The sequence below is a fragment of the Carassius auratus genome, unplaced genomic scaffold (assembly GCF_003368295.1).
Source record: "Carassius auratus strain Wakin unplaced genomic scaffold, ASM336829v1 scaf_tig00031959, whole genome shotgun sequence".
Lineage (NCBI taxonomy): Eukaryota > Metazoa > Chordata > Actinopteri > Cypriniformes > Cyprinidae > Carassius > Carassius auratus.
In genome coordinates, this window is record NW_020525964.1 from 39,008 (window position 1) to 57,583 (window position 18,576).

Sequence of the window (18,576 nt, forward strand, 5' to 3'; positions counted from 1 at the left end):
ATGAATATAACCAGTGCTTTAACTGGGCCGGTACGCACTCAGTACCGCCACTTCCAAATATAGCTCTTGAGTGTACAACCACCTCTCCGTCTGCCCGGAACGTGCTTTTAGCGTACCGGTACATTCATTTGGACATCTGTTTTAATAGAGGTTTTAATCCTTCGCCTTCAATGCCGCTTTTCAGAGCCCCCTTCACAATACACGCTTCCTAATTCTTCCTAGTTCGGAGTATGGAGCGTGAATCATTTGAAACAGTTTGGGAGTTCGGAGCTGGATCGCGAATCATTTGAGTCAGTTTGGGGATCGCAAATCATTTGAATCAGTTCGAGAGTTCGGAGTGGAATCGCGAATTTGAGTCAGATCGGGAGTTCAAAGCGGATTCGCGAATCATTTTAGTCAGATTGGGGAACGTGAATCATTTGAATCAGTTCGGGAGTTCTAGCGGGTTCGCGAATCATTTGAGTCAGTTCGGGAATTGCGAATCATTTGAATCAGTTCGGGAGTTCGTAGCGGGTTCGCGAATCATTTGAGTCAGTTCGGGAGTTCAAAGCGGGTTCGCGAATCATTTGAGTCAGTTTGGGAATTGCAAATCATTTGAATCAGTTCGGGAGTTCGTAGCGGGTTCGCGAATCATTTGAATCAGTTCGGGAGTTCAAAGCGGGTTCGCGAATCATTTGAATCAGTTTGGAAGTTTGAATGCAGTAATGCAGAAGCTCTTTCTAAGGGTATTTTTTCAAAATTCTTTTGCACATTTTATTTATGTTCAGTAGTTCTTTCTAGCTCAAGCAAATCCACAAACTAATAAAATGATTTATTATTAAGGTTGCCTGTTGACTGCTGTATATAAAAGCCTTTCAATATAGTTGTTGTTACCTCAGGGGATGAGGGGAGTCATCAAAAAAATAAAATAAAAATAAAAACAGAATATATATATTTTTTGTGGCTATAATAGAGTACCGGCACCTCTTTTGGGCCACTTAAAGCACTGATAACAAAGATAAGGTCAACATTAGAAGAAACAAAAAAGAGGTTGAAAACCAGTTCAGGCGCATTCTCCATAGCTTCATGCATCATAAAATATTTTTGAGACGTTTACTCGGTCACTTCCTGTCCTTTGTTTATGACGTCAGAATGGCATGATTTCTCTTTAATATTGATGCATTGTTATGTTTTCTGCAAAGGTTCCTGCCAGCAGGATGACAAGAAAACTAAAAGAGATGCTAATGAGACAACACAATGCAGAAGAAGAAGAAGTAAACAGCATGCACTGAAAGACAAAGATTTGTGTGTCCGGAAATGAAAAACCAGACTGGGCTTTTAGCTAAAAAAAATAAAAGTGACTTTTATCAAGAACACATGTGAAGTGAAATCCTGCAATAATAAATATAAATGTATTATGTCACATATTAAATCAAATACTTACTTATGTTTTAAGTAAGAACATTTAAATTGACTGAAAATGCGTTCACCCCCAGGTCATCCCAGATTAGGATGAGATTGTTTCTTCATCACATATTGTGATGTTTTTATCAGCCGTTTGGACTCTCATTCTGACGGCACCCATTCACTGCAGAGCATCCATGGATGAGACACTGATGCAATGCTACATTTCTACACTTTACAAGAAATACTATTTCAGTTGTTCTTCAAAATTGCACATTTCATTCACTGTTACTTGCAGTTTCTTTGAAATAATTTGTTAAATTTACTAGCAATTTCTGAGTGAAAATTATTTTTTATTTTAAGATATATATTATTTGTTTGAGTATCTGCATTATAATGCTTTTTCTTTTAATAGCACACACTAATAAATCATCTTTTAACTGGACTTTTTATTAAGAAAATAAAAATTTGAGATGAAATTAATTTTCATAGATGCTAATTGAGAAATAAACACAGTTGACCTTTCGTTGAACTATAACACACACACTTCTATCCTCATGTTATGTGTGAGTTTATCCATGTTTACTTCAGCTCTCTTTTGATGAGTCAGCACACACAATGTGATTGAGTAATTTACTTCTGGTTCTACAACTCTTAACTTCTACACAAGATCAGCCTGATGTTTAACCAGTTTGCTTCATTTCGATTAAGGAACAAGTGAACCAAATGTTGAATTGAACAAACTGCTTTACATTCAGATGAGATTTGATGTAAATAACATTTAAAATCATTGAAAAAATACAACTAAATTAGTTTTGTGTGTGTGAGTGTGTGTGTGAGAGAGAGAGAGAGAGAGAGAGAGTGTGTGTGTCTGTGCCGTGAAATGAGAGTGTGTGTGTGTGTGCGTGAATGTGCCCTGAAGCGAGAGAGTGTGTGTGTGCCCTGAGGTGAGAGTGTGTGTGTGTCCCGAAGTGAGAGAGTGTGTGTGTGTGTGTGTGAGTGTGTGTGTGTTTGTGTCCCGAAGTGAGTGTGTGTGTGTCTCGAAGTGAGTGTGTGTGTGTGTGTGTGTGTGTGTGTGTGTCCTGAAGTGAGTGTGTGTGTGTGTGTCCCGAAGTGAGTGTGTGTGTGTGTGTGTGTGTCCCGAAGTGAGTGTGTGTGTGTCTCGAAGTGAGTGTGTGTGTGTGTGTGTGTGTGTCCTGAAGTGAGTGTGTGTGTGTGTGTCCCGAAGTGAGTGTGTGTGTGTGTGTGTGTGTCCTTAAGTGAGTGTGTGTGTGTGGGTGTGTGTGGGTGTCCCGAAGTGAGTGTGTGTGTGTGTGTGTGATGCGATCCATTTACGTCATGACCTGTCAATCATCCTGCGCTAACCTTTATACAGTCAGAAAATTACAATGTTGGAAACTTCCAGCTGAACTGAACAAAGAAAGCCCTGTTGTTTCTCAATGTGTGCCTCACGTGTCTGTTCTGATGTAAACAGAAAGGGAAAAAATGAAGTAAATAATCACATGCAACCAACCAAATAATTATGCAGAGTTAAACCAATTAAATTAGAACTACTGTATACACTGAGGGGAAATGATTTTACAGATTGTTCAGAGATCATTAAAAAAATATAATAATAATAATAATAATAATACCTTAATTAAAGTACACATAACCAAAAATGTTTTGAACGTTCAGAAAACATTAGCAAAATGTATATAATGTGACCCTGGAAAGCAAAAGCAGTCTGAAGTCTCTGGGGTATATTTGAAGCAATAGCCAAAAAAACACAGATTTTTCTTTTATGTCAAAAATTATTAGGATATTAACTAAATATCATGTTCCATGAAGATGTTTTGCAACTTTCTGTAAATATATTAAAACTTAATTTTTGATTAGTTATATGCATTGCTAAGAATTAATTTGAACAACTTTAAAAATGATTTTCTCAATATTTAGATTTTTTTGCTCCCTCAGATTCCAGATTTATAATAGTCGTATCTCAGACTAATATTGTCCTCCTAACAAACCACACATCAATGGAGAGATGATTTATTCAGCTTTCAGATGATCTATAAATCTCAGTTTTGAGAAATTGACACTCATAACTAGTTTTGTGATCCAGGGTCATATATTTCAAGTTCAGTGACATTTCTTCTTCACGTTTGGATGCATTAGGCAATCAGTTGGCTCTCATTGGTGTCTGTGTGAGTGGGTGGAAAGCATCTGAAAGTGTCGGCCTCACCAAACAAGTTTCATTATCTCTCCCTGTATCTCCCGGTGTGTTTCTTCTCTCCGAGCGCTTGTTCATTTCTCCGCAGTCTTAGGGTGAAATCACAAGATTTTCAGTCACACACAGATCTGACGTGGATGCTTCTGCTCCTCATCGATTCACTTTATACACTCATCAGAAAGTGAGTAAAACACGTTCATCCTAATGTGTTGTAAAGCTGAGTTTGAAGATGCCATGTTTATGAAAAGGAGATTAATTATTTGAGTTTGGGCGAATGTTGGCGAATATAAAATCATTGCACTTGTCTTCTAGAGGAGATTGTGGAGGGACGGATCACACGTGGAGTATCAGACCCTACAGAAGAGATAAAGGAATTAAATGAGAGATGGACAACAGAGAGAAAGAGTCAAAGCCTAAAGAATCACTGAAGCTTTTTCGCAGAGAAAGCATGCAGCAAAAACCAAACAGTGAGTATTTTGTCTGCAGTTATTATTACAGAAACGGAAGGACGAGGCTAGCTGTCACAGTTTTTGATTCAGTAAATATTAAACAGCATAAAAGCTTTGAAGAATTGAATGAAATATATCATTCAATGATAAAACTAGGTTTGTGGAGGTGGATGATGGTGTGAGATGAGCAGCTGTTGGTTGGCACTACGAGTAAAACATTAAGCTCCTCCCAAAATGTATTTCCTGTTTAGTTAACACATGTTGACATTTGTGCGGGGCAAGTTGTCACAAAGAAACCTGACATTACACAGGTTGTTATTATAGGCTTTTTAACACAAGGTTAGAAACACAAAACTCAAATTGTTTGTCTAATAAAAAGTAAAAAAAAAAAAAAAAAAAAAAAAATTAATTTCTAAATTTCTAAATGTGTGACAACTTGCCCCTATTAGGCTTCATTATATGTTTGATTCATATCTTAATGCACGTCATTGAGTTTTATTGCATTCATTTTAATTTGAAAGACTGAAATACACAAATATTATCCTAATTTAAGAACGTACAATATAAAATTATTTTGTGTCATTTACTAAAAACGTTACTGAAATTCAGACCCCGTGACAACTAGCCCCGGTCTCTCCTGTATGTCATATTCTTTTACTGATGAAGTCCTGATTTAAACTTCACACTGTTTTTGTTTATTCCAGTGTGTCTGGATTCAGACGGACATGTAGAGTTTCGTTCAGGTGAATCAGAAACTGTCACAGAGGAGGTGAGATAACTGATGTGTGGAACTGAAATAAGAATGAAATGTGTTTTAGCATTTGAAACAAACTATCAACCACATAGCAACATCAGAACACACTAGCAACTTAATAGCAACACACTAGAAACAGCTTCAATTCAACATAAAGTCAACATAAAGTTTGTATTGACAAATTTAGTTGTAGAGCATTACAATTTCTTTTCTTTTTTTTTTTTGTCTTTAGGTCACTTCAGTACATCCCGCTTGTTCTGAGCTCTTCATCTTCTTCTTCATCTACATCTTCATCTGTCATTCAGCAGTCAGTAATGGACCAGTATGTCTCCCTCTGCTGGACACATGCGCGTAGCACAAGATGACAATTAAAGGGACAGTTTACCAAAAAAAAAAAAGAAATTCTGTCATCATTTACCCACCCTCAAGTTGCTCCAAACCTGATTTTATTTTTTATTTTTTTATTTTATTTTTTTAAGAATGCTGATAAGAGAACAGATTCTTGTACCCATTGACCTCCATAATATGGAAAAAAAAATACTATGGCAGTCAAAGGCTACCAGCAAATGTTTGGTTGCCAGCATTCTTCAAAATACCTGCTTTTGTGTTCAACAGAAGACAGAAACTCATACAGGTTTGGAATAACGTGAAGGCGAGTGAATGATGAGAGATTTGTCAGTTTTATGAGAACTGTCCCTTTAAATCTTGTGTTGGTTCTGAGGGAATGACATCATCAGTGTAAAACACTAGATTGTGTTAAACTCTCTAGATCATCTGTGGTATTAAGCTTTTCTGTCATGGTGGTTGATCTGAAAATGAAGCTCAGAAAACATTTCACCAGTATTTTGCACCTCGTTTGACATGTTCCCCTCATTTTACTTGTTTCAGAGCCTAGAGAAACAACAGATATTTCTGACCAGTCACTGTAACAAAGCTCAGATGAATGCTGCTTTACTCCTTTTCTGTTTATTTTTATATTTGTGTATAACTTGTATATAGTTTTTATTAAATAAAACCTCTGTGATGTGCATTACATCTAATGTTGTGGGGATTTAATCACATTTGAACAATGAATAAAAACTTTATGTTTACTGTTATACACTGAAGATAAACGGTTGTCATCATCTTTGTCCACTAGGTGGCACAACAGAGACAGAATGAGTCAGAGATCTGATCTGAAGCTGAATGAAGATCAATGAAAAGAATAGAACTGGTTTAACTACATTAGTCAGTCTCTGTCTCCATCGACCGCCTGCACTTTGAGTTGCTCTTTCCAAACTTTGAGTGTTTTAACATGACTTTTAGATCATGCATGGGACTACATCTAAAAGTGTAATATTTCTACTTTCCGTCTTTCTCTTCTTCAGTCTTTCTTAAACCTGTAGAAAGTCATGCAGTGAGAGACATTGACAGATGAGATATAATAATGATTATTTGTCTGGAGCTTTAATAAAGCGTTATTACTAAAGACCCAAACTAGACAACAGCGCAGGACTACGGTCTGTCTGTCTGTGTATTACACAGATTTAGTCTGAAGATGTCCAAATGTTTTCCTGAAGAATGGACGGATGGCCCTTCAAAAATAAAACATGGATTATAAATGTTTGACCTCAGAAGCTTTTGTTTATGAACAAAGTGACTAAAATCATTTGGGCCAGCCAGGGGCGGATCTACCACCCCAGTTGGCAGCAACGAATTAAAGGTTATGGCCAATTTGAAAATTTACGTTTCATGATTCGTAATCCCGCTCCGAACTCCCAAACTGACTCAAATGATTTGCGATCCCCAAACTGACTCAAATGATTCGCGAACCCGCTACAAACTCCCGAACTGATCCCGAGCACAGAAACTGCACTTGTTAAAATTACAAATGACCTGCTTCTTGCGTCAGATCAAGGCTGCATCTCATTTCTAGTCTTATTGATCTTAGTGCTGCGTTCGACACCATAGATCATGACATACTCATAGATCGATTACAAAACTATACAGGTATTCAAGGGCAGGCTCTAAGATGGTTTAGATCCTATCTGTCCGATCGGTACCATTTTGTTTACTTAAATGGGGAGTCATCATCAGTAAAATATGGAGTGCCACAAGGATCCGTCCTAGGTCCTCTTCTATTTTAAATATACATGTTGCCCATTGGTAATATTATTAGAAAACATGGAATTAGATTCCACTGTTATGCTGATGATACTCAGCTATATATCTCAACGAGACCAGATGAAACTTCCCAATTATCTAAGCTAACAGAGTGTGTTAAAAATGTAAAAGATTGGATGACACACAATTTTCTCCAATTAAATTCGGATAAGACAGAGATATTAATTATTGGACCAAAAAACACTACACAGAATCTTGTAGATTACAATCTGCAACTAGACGGATGTACTGTTACTTCCTCTACAGTCAGAAATCTGGGTGTTATATTAGACAGCAATTTGTCTTTTGAAAATCATATTTCCAATGTTACAAAAACTGCATTCTTCCATCTTAGAAACATTGCCAAGCTACGAAACATGTTATCTGTTACTGATGCAGAAAAGCTAGTTCATGCATTCATGACCTCTAGACTGGACTATTGTAATGCACTTCTAGGTGGTTGTCCTGCTTCGTCAATAAACAAGCTACAGGTAGTCCAAAATGCAGCAGCTAGAGTCCTTACCAGGTCAAGAAAATATGATCATATTACCCCAATTTTACAGTCTCTGCACTGGCTACCTATTAAGTTCTGTATCAGTTACAAATTATCATTACTGACCTATAAGGCCCTAAATGGTTTAGCTCCTGCGTACCTAACTAGCCTTCTACCACGCTACAACCCATCACGCACCCTAAGGTCACAAAACACTGGACTTTTGGTAGTTCCTAGGATAGCAAAGTCCACTAAAGGAGGTAGAGCTTTCTCACATTTGGCTCCCAAACTCTGGAATAGCCTTCCTGATAATGTTCGGGGTTCAGACACACTCTCTTTGTTTAAATCTAGATTAAAAACACATCTCTTTCGCCAAGCATTCGAATAATGTATCTTTTAAATTGTGAGTGTAGTTGCATCTGATCAAAGGTGCATTTTTATTCATTAGCTTGGGTTAAACTAATTTTACTTTGTTGGATCAGCAGCTATGCTAATGATGTATCTATTTTGTTTCTATGTTTTGGTCACTAGGAATTACATAAGCTCAAGTCTGGATCCAGAACACCTGAGAAGAGATGATGCTGACCATCAGAGGACCCCAGATGATGCTAACCCTGAATCAACAAACAGAACTAACATATATTGCTACTAGTGTGACTGCATCATATAATAATTATTAATTAATAATGTTAATAATGTTCATCGTCTGGCTGACTACGTCTTGTATTAATTTTTCTAAAATTCCTGTCATACGTGCACAAACTGACAGTCACCACCATAAGCTATTACTAAATATTGTAGAAACATAATTTTCTGTAAAGTTGCTTTGTAACGATTTGTATTGTAAAAAGCGCTATACAAATAAACTTGAATTTAATTGAATTGATTCAAATGATTCGCGATCCCGCGCCAAACTCCCAAAATGACTCAAATGATTTGCGAACCCGCTCCGAACTCCCGAACTGACTCAAATGATTCGCGAACCCGCTCCGAACTCCCAAACTGACTCAAATGATTCGCGATCCCGCTACGAACTCCCGAACTGATTCAAATGATTCGCGATCCCCAAACTGACTCAAATGATTCGCGATCCCGCTACGAACTCCCGAACTGATTCAAATGATTCGCGATCCCCAAACTGACTCAAATGATTCGCGATCCCGCTCCGAACTCGCAAACTGACTAAAATGATTCGCGACCCCGCTCCGAACTCCCGAACTGATTCAAATGATTCGCGATCCCCAAACTGACTCAAATGATTCGCGATCCCGCTACGAACTCCCGAACTGATTCAAATGATTCGCGATCCCCAAACTGACTCAAATGATTCGCGAACCTGCTCCGAACTCGCAAACTGACTCAAATGATTCGGGACCCCGCTCCGAACTCCCAAACTGACTCAAATGATTCGCGATCCCGCTCCGAACTCCGGAACTGAAGGAGGCCCGTAAAAGTGATAAACGAGGCCCGTTTATCACTTTCAGGCACATTCCTGTGAAAGTTTTTTTTTTTTTTTTTTCAGGTTCCCTTACGAAAATTACCCATGGTTTTAACAATAACACCACAAATCATTGTTCTTGAAGCCATGGCAACTGCAAATTAACCATGGTTTTGTTACTTCAAATAATAACTTACAAAGTATAAATATACTGTAATATTTTTGTTGTTGTTGTTGCTATAAAAACTGACCTAAGCCATCAATAGCCTTTAATATGACTTAAAATGCATTATATAAAAAATAATGAGGCAATAATGATTGGTTAATAATAACACTGTTAATACATAATGTAGGCAAATACAAAATAAACAATTTATGTACATGTTATTACAAATGCCATGTGATTGCTGCTGTTACACTTACAGGACAATCAAATCCTTGTTTAGGCTACTGACCAAACATTTAATTCAAATATTCACTAAATCTTTCATTTTTGGACACCTTTTTGCTATAGATGACACAGGCTTTATAATTTCTTCAACAAAAAACGTGCATACCACAACCCTTACAAAAATAAACCATGGTTTTATCAGAGTAAAACTGCTTAGTTTCCTTTTGCATGATTTCTGAATGCTTGAGACTATAAAATAAATTAGAGTCATAATAAAGTTAAAGCCACAGGTAAATGTCGAAAGCTACAATTGTGATTTGTAAATAATACAATTTATTCATTTAGTTTTTATTTGATTAAAGTTCTTTTTTCACCCCTATAGTAGGTTTTTTTTCCATCATCATATTTGAGGAAGGGTGCACAACAATAAATCCTGCTTATGGGAATCCTTAAGGTGTTGTTATACACGTCTCTGGGAATGTGTGCTCTACTACACACACACACACACACACACACACACACACACTGAAGCAGGCGTGGTGTTTTCAGCTCTTCACTATATTGATGCATGATGTATGCTACACATGTGCACTCCAGCGCGCTATGAGAGGATTTCATTTGATAAAACTATCGTCATTCATTCGTATCATACAGACAGACACAAACTGCAATGTCTTTACAACAACCTGTCAAAATAAAATTTCAGAATAACTTGAAGAAATTCAAACAAAAATATAGTAAGAAATTGCACAGTAAAATATACTTAAAAAAAGATATACTATAACATTATTTTAAAGGAATATCACACAAGGTTTCACAGACGTTTTAATTTAAACTTGCCAAAACAATAACACCATATTTTTCAGAAACAATTTCTAAAAGTACATTTGTATTTGTGCCTATAATGCTTATTTATTAATTATTATTGTCAGCTAATAAAAGCTATGCTTCAGGACCATATTCATATAACATCTAAGGCTAAATGTAGCTCTTGACTGGTTGAGTTAGATGATGATTAACACTAAACTGTAGAAAAAGCTGTTAAAATCTTGTGTTTCTTCTAATAAATTGACATATTGATAACACTGAACCTTTTATAATGCTCTTAATTACATGTGGATGCATACTGTATGCATTAGTGAGTGTGTGGTGCTTATGGGGTATGGTCACTTATTCCTTATATGAACTGTTTCAAATGCAAGACATTGATTGCATGAGATTAAGTTTGTAAATGATAGTCTGTGTCTTTTTGTAGTGTGCACACATATATTTATCATCAAACTGTGATAACTGTGACTAAATTCAGTATATATACATCTGCCGTATGTTGCCACCCCTCAAAATTTCCTGCCCCCTTCTCACCACCCCATCAATATTTTTCTGGATCCGCCCCTGGGGCCAGCTCTATAAAACAAGCAAGAGTTCTGTCAAGTGTCCTATAGATATACAGGTAATATATAGTATTATATTATTACAGTAGTACCAGTAAATATACAGGTTTTGCACACAATGCAATCTATCTGCTTGGACGTGAATGGCGTCATCGAGAGCAAAATAATAAACCTGCCCAGCAACAAACTTGAAAGTCAAAGCAGGACACATTGTTCACATAGCATTGTATTACACATTAACCCCAACAGAGTTAACATGACTCCATTAACAGAGCTGTTATTCTTTAACCTCTTCTGCTTTAAAGGTAAAAGGTAAAAAATGCAAGTTTTAATTTCTATAAAGTTAAAACCGGTTCAGCTTCCAACATTATCAGTGATAGAAGAAAAGATTCTCGAAGCTTCACAGCAGGGAGAGAGATGTTAAACATTCATTTACTGATTGAGCGTGTGTTTGCGTGTGTGTCTCTGTGTGTGTGCGCGCGTGCGGGTGTGTGCGCGCGTGCGCGTTGGTGCGGGTGTGTGTGCGTGTGTGTGCGCTTGAGTGTGTGCGTGTGTGAGTGTGTGCGTGTGTGAGTGTGTATGTGTGCGCGCGCGGGTGTGTTTGTGTGCGGGGGTGTGTGTGTCTGTGTGTGTGCGGGTGTGTGTGTGTGTGCGTGCGCGTAGGTGCGTGCGTGTGTCAGTGTGTGTGTGTGCGTGTGTGTGTGTGAGTGTTTGTTAGTGAACCACCTGTGTGAGGCAGTAGAGGAGTAGTGCCTTTGTTTTTGTAGCTCATTCAGCCTTTACCCTTTGCTCCTATTTTTGGACAGGTCAGGGTGAGGTTAGATGGTTGTATTTTTTTATTTATTTTTTTTTTTTTTGGTGCACAGGGAAGTTAGTTTATTTATGGGAAGTTAGAGGGTTGTTTGTTTGTAGTTTTAGGATTTGCTCACCTCTGATCATTTGCCTCAGTTTCTTCTAATTTGTTTATTTATTTCGGGATTGTTTGTACTCAAATTGATCCAAAGATCAACCGAGAGAATAAGAGTTCATTGTGCTGTCATTTATGTTGCGGTCCTGACCTATATATATTTCACAATTTGCTTGATTTTTTTTCGAATTATTATTATTTTTTAATATAGTACAATTAATTGTTAATATATTTGCAATTTACTGTTATTAATGGAAACATATTTGTAATACAATAAATTGCCAGGGTGAAATAAGCCAAAAGTACTACGGGCATAACACAAAAATAATGCATTAATATGTGGTTTTTATGTTTTGATGACATTCTTGATAAACTTGTGATGATCTAATAAGGTGAATTTCAATCAAATCGATCTTGTGATTAATCTCTTCATGGACTTAAAGCATATTAAATATACTTGAAGTTGCTTTAATTCAACACATAACTGCAGTAAATAGACTTTAAATTCTGCTTTACTTCAATTTTATTACAACTTATACTTAGCACAAAATACGTTGTTTGAAAAATAGCTACATTTAAGTTCAGTAATCAAGAACACATTTGATGCACACCAATCATTAATCTGACTGCAAGTACACTAAAGTAAGCCGAAAATTAAGATACTTCTCATATGTATTAAAACACTTCACAAAGATCAGTGCAAAGCGTTATTAAACCCTAAAACAACTTAATTCTCCTGAATGCATGATGAGAAAATTCAGCACAATTCCAATCGGTTAATAAGCTGTAATTGATATGTATTTCTCACCATATTAACGTATTGTCATAATTATACACACACTGGTCTATATATAGCTCAAATAGTTTGAATGCACTCAATTCTTCCAGACTATAAATGCTAATGAGGTCATAGAAAGAGTGTACTTCCTCATTGCATCATCGGTTGCTGAACTGGTTCGGTCAGCTCAGACTGTATTTAGTTTCCGTATAAAAGCAGAACACATCCATGAATGCAGACCAAACCTCTGCTGGCTATAAAACAAGGATCCTCCCTTTGGATCTTTACTACTGCGTGACTTTGGTCATCTACATCTCTCTCCGTCTCACAGGTGAGAAACATGTTTCTAACACACCATTTCATTCATCGTTGATCCCTTTTATACCGAAGAGCTGTGACGGGTTCTTTGGGCATTTATTAGTAATGTTATAACACTGCATTCCTCGTTTCATATCGTATAGCACAGCTGGCTTTTTAATCAAACTGCATTTGTGCAATTGTAGACACGAATGGAGTGTAAAAAGACAATAAAGGAAACAAAAGCTACAGGAGCATCAGAAAGCACAGATGAGCAAACAACGAGGACAGAGAGAGATGGAGGTCAGGAATAGGACACAAACCTGGGAATCACAAGAGAAGAGCAGACAGATATCAGCTAGATGTGAGAGTATGGAGGCGCTAAAGCCGTACTGTGAGTGTGTGTCAATCATTCATCACGTCTCAGACACATTCAGACTGTGTTTGATCAAAAACATGCTACATGTCAATGAGGATAATCTCACATGTGTTTGTGATTTCTAGTGTAATGTGATCCAGAGAAGATTCTCACATCGAACCCTTCATCGCTGAAGTCCATCATCATCATCATCATCATCATCATCATCAGACGTCTGATCAGCTTTTACACTCGTCTGAGCACAAACACACTTCAAGAGCTTGTTTCCCAGAGAATCTGCACTTTACTCTCAATCATAAGATTGTTTTGATTTAACTAAATTTGTTTCAGTTACACTGCCTCATATTTCATGCATTTTCATTTACAATGCATGTTTTTGTATTCCTGAAATTTAATCGCTCATCCTGATTGGAATACAAAAACATGCATAGTAAATGAAAATGCATGCGATATTATATGGATGATATTTATAAGATTTATATGACACAATATGATATTGTGATTTATTTCATCTGATTTCAATCAGAATGGCCGTTTGTGAATTGAATGCATCTGGCTTCGGCTCTCATGCACTTCCAGTTATTATTAGCTGTTCAAAACAGCTGTTTAAAATAGCAAAACCTGGGTTTTATTATGATATTTTAATGAATTGTCATTATTAATATGTTGTTCTGTAGTGCAAATTGTTATACAATTTATGACACTCAAATCTTAGTATTTTCATGAATCTGAAGTCTCTCACGTTCAGGAAATCCATTTTGCTATTTTATTTTGTATCCTTCCATACCGTTTGTTGTATGTATTTATGAACTTTTCTCCCTATTCTTAATAGACTGTAATGATTCAGTATTCTGTTAGTTATTTGTGTACTATAGTGTCCTCCGTTCTCAAACTGCTAGTCACATTATATCGATGCTGGAGTCTCACACACACACACACACACACACACACTCTCTCTCTCTCTCTCTCTCTCTCTCTCTCTCTCTCTCACCCACACACACAGATCTCTGTAATGTATCAAGTTACTGTAACTGTCAGCTTCATGTTCTACAGGTGTGTGTGTGTGTGTGTGTGTGTGTGTGTGTGTGTGTAATAAATGTTATTATTCATTAAACAAGTTTTAAACTCTTTCTGATGTAGATCTGTAGATCTCTAAACTCAATCATCATAAATGTCTTCAGTATTCCTCAACAAGTATTTCTAGGTGTTTCTAGTGATGAGCAGGATCTGATAACATTGAGCACAGCGCCACCTTCAGGCTGAATAACACAATGACACTAAATGAATTGTGATAGAAATGAGAAATGTGGAGGGAAATCTCTACTGGATTGATTTAATAAAGTCACAAGAGTTTGTGAGGAATCACTAAACACAGACAGAATGTTTGAGACATGACTGAAGTGGATCTGCTGACTGGAATCCATCACTTCTGCTGATTTCATCTGAATCCAAGATCCGGATTCACAAAACATCTGAACGCTAAAATCAGCTCAGAACTCACCAATTTAGGAGAAAATCTTAAAATAATGCTCATGTCAATCCTAAATCGTCGTGTCTAACAACGTCCCTCAGCTGTTATAAATTCACTGTAAAACTGAAATCTCTTTTTATGAGCTTTTGAAGGTTTCTTTGGTTTTGTTCGACAATTGAATTATTGATTATTGCTCCGTGTGTTTCTTGTGTTGTCTGAGTTTCAGTGGCTTCGTACAGGACCAGACCTGATCTGACGCTCATGTTTCAGGTTACAGTGTGTGTGTGTGTGTGTGTGTATGCACTGTGTCTTTTCCACATTCCTTCCTTCTTTGTGTAAGCATAGAGTGTTTCAAATTTCTCTCTCTTTCCTGATTTATTGAGGGATGGAGATCCTGGAGATAAACCTCTTCTGAGCTTCATCACGTGTGTCTGCTCAAAACACTGAGGCTCAGAGCAGTTCTGTCTTAGTTACTGTATATATATGGATATATATATATATATATATATTTTTTTTTAGTTTGTAGGTGTTACAAACACCCCAGGTTTCACCTCCACTCAATCACTAAGCACGCCCTCAACTGAATACTGAGCACATCCACCTGATCCTCATCATCACCTAATCACCTCAGCACCATAAATACCACACACACGGTCTCGGTCTCGTTCGCGACAAGGTCTTAACTGTATGCTAACTCTAAGGACGAACTCTTCCTCTACTTACCTCTCTCCAGCGATTCTCCGAAGATCCAGATCCCCAGTGTGCGTGCGTGTGTGTGGTTCACCTTCCTCCTCTGACGTCTTCACCAAGACTGCCTTCATAACCCCTACTGGCCACTATGAATACTGCATGATGCCGTATGGACTTGTTAACGCCCCCTCCGTATTCCAGGACTTCATCCACGTGGTGCTCCGGGAGTTCCTCCACAAGTTCATCCTAGTCTACATTGATGATATCCTCATATACTCCCGGAGCCTGGTAGAACATCAACGCCACATTGCGGAGGTCCTGCAACGCCTGAGGGCCTTCCAACGTCATCTCAAGGGCGAAAAATATCTCTTTTCATCAGCCCTCAGTGCAGTTCCTTGGATACAACATCAGCATCAGAGGCATCCGGATGGACGAGGGGAAGGTAAATGCTGTCAGAGATTGGCCCACTCCAACCACCATCAAGGAGTTACAGCGGGTCCTTGGCTTTGCCAACTTCTATGGACAGTTTATACAAAACTTCAGTACCATCACCAGCCCTCTCACTTGTCTCCTCCGTAACAAACCCAAATCTCTCTCCTGGACTTGATGATTTACAGTAAAGGTTTTTTTTTTTTTTTAATAATTATGTACTGTACATACAGTAAGGGAGGGAATGGCAAAAATTAACCTGTAGTAAATCAGTCTTGTAGCTACAAGTGTACTACAACCTTTGGAACATTAAAAAAAAACCTTTTTGGTGATTTACAGTTTTTTTTAAAGAATTATTATGAACTGTATGTACAATAAGGGAGATATTGGCAAAATTTCACCTGTAGTAAGTAAGTCTTGTAACTATAAATTTACTACAACCTTTGGAGCACGAAAAAACCCTTTTGGTGATTTACAGTAATTGTTTCTTATAATCTCCTGTTTTGACTTTTTTAGATTAGGTCTCTGCATTGCCCTGACTATAAACGAAACTTGTTCCAAAAACTATTATTATTACTATATTACTATACATCTTCCCAGCAGCACTTAAGAACCTACATGATAGTTTTTTCTAAAGGTCTCAAACACAACCAATCACATCCAACAGATTTAAAACCATTTTATATTTCATTGTTTGTTGTATTGTTTTATTTAAATCTGAACATCTGTTTGTTTTCAGAAAAACTGAAATGTAAATCGGTAAACACTTACATTACAACACAAAGTTATGAAATAATACTCATTTTGTGATATTACATGTAATATTTTTATGTCTAGGAATTATGATCAATACCATCTATGAATATTTTTTCACAGTTCATAAATACAAGGACTATTTATGTATTAATTTATTGCGATTGTACTCATGTAACACTCATCTTTAATTCAAGACAATTGAGTAAAAAATTACAAATGTAATAAAATAATGAACTGATAGACATCACCATACTTCCCCATGTAATTAATTACGAATGGCACACAATTTTTTTGGATTCGAAGTTTTTTATTAATATTATGATGAAATATTCAAATGTGGCATTGTCTTATTACATATGTACTAATTTGCATACATTTCCAGCACATTAATCTGAATTGAAAAGGAGAGTTCAAAATTCTTGTTTGATTTTGATTTTATTACTACATAAATCACAAAAATAACTACCAAAAACAAAACAAAAACACACTATTACTTTTTTTTTTTTTTAGGAATAAAATATATAAAATTAGGCAAATTGTATATATTTATATTAAAATAAAACCAGTAAAAGCATTCAGAAAATAGACTAAAAATTGAATAGATTAAAACTGTTTGGATTGTGCAAGTGATGCTGAAGTGAAAAATCTCACTTTGAGAAAATGGCCCTAAAGATCTGATTGATCTGATTGATTGAAATCCAACTGAAATCTACAGACACATATAGATCAAGTTTAATAAAATAAACCCTCATATTCTGTATGTTTTCTTCCTCTGTCTTTAATCCCTCACTCTCTGAAACACACGAGAACACTGAAGAACATCAAGGAATGAAACATCACTCTGTTTCTAAAATAACACAAACATCAAGAGTTCTTAAACTGTATGATTTCATCTGAATTTGATGCACTGATGTTTGATTCATTAATGCACCAGCTGTAACTTCACCGTTAATCATGTTGTCTGCATGATTAAATAGGAATAAATGAGATGAGGACATGGAAAAACATACGCAGAAAGATGCTGGAGCAGAAACCACAGAGGAGCAAAGAACAAGAGGAAAGAGAGAAACAGAGGACAGAAATGAAACCCAAACCAGTGGAGAGAAAAACAGACAGAAGCTTGTTAGATGTGACAGTATGGAGGGAAGAAGGCCAAACTGTGAGTGTTGTTCATCATGAAAATTATCTTGCTAGATATTCTTCACATTCCTGTTATAAAGTGATATAATCAAACAGATTCAAGACTTCCTGCAGTCACAGATGAGTGAAATATTTAAACGTGTTTCATTGATGTATTTCTTTGATAATACTAAAAAAATATAAATCAAAACCAATGACAATAATCTATATATGTTCATGATTTCTAGTCTCAGATGATCCAGAGGGGCCAGTAAAGATTGATTCTGATGTTCTCAAGAGCAGAACAACATCATCATCATCATCACAGACTCAATGCACAGAAGTCTGTAGAGCTCCAGGGCCCGTATTCATAAAGAATCTTAATGCAAAAAGTAGCTCCTAGTGACAAAAATCTGAGAAATTTCTTAGAAATGTGGGCGTTTACTCCTAAAATTAAAGAAAAAATCCTAGTAAAGAAAAAAAGTTATTCAGAAAGCATCTTAACCCTTAAAAGAGGTCTTAAGGTCAAACTTGTTAGGAGCACAGACAAGGATTTTTAAGAGGCTTAAGAGTTTCTTTAGCAGAGGCAGAAAATGGCAGAAAGACAGCAGAAGAAATGTGTTGTAGACATTGGATGACAGTGAGTTAATAAGACGCTATAGATTAGATCGTGCAGGGATCATGTTTGTGACTGATCTTATTAGAGACGTGCTAACATCTCCGACAGAAATTAAAGTAATTACTACATTACAGTGTTGTAGTCGAGACCAGCTCATTCGAGTCCAAGTCCAGATCGAGTCCAGAGAGGGTCGAGTCCGAGTCAAGACCGAGACCAGAGAGATTGGGTCTGAGACAAGACCTATAGAAATCTTCAAGAGTATGTCAAATGTTTGGTGGAAACAATAAAGGTTAAAAGGGCCACATAGTATGTGGTGTAAAGGTAATTTTATTAGTATTATGAAGTGTTACTTGTCAATATTAAGTGCTCATTTTCACATAACATCGTTGTACCACTATACACATCATTATAACCTTTCTAGTACACATAATATTACTGTACGACTCTATATTGTAATTCTACATAACACTTCTAGTAC

The 18,576-nt window shown here is 36.7% G+C and overlaps 1 long non-coding RNA gene across 1 annotated transcript; it reads left to right on the forward strand.

Annotated features, from left to right (window-relative positions):
- Window positions 1-12,517: 12,517 nt before the first annotated feature.
- LOC113080759 (uncharacterized) lies at window positions 12,518-14,121 on the forward strand. Its single transcript, XR_003282012.1, has 3 exons — window positions 12,518-12,669; window positions 12,842-13,029; window positions 13,140-14,121. It is a non-coding gene; the product is annotated as an uncharacterized LOC113080759 (long non-coding RNA).
- Window positions 14,122-18,576: the final 4,455 nt, after the last annotated feature.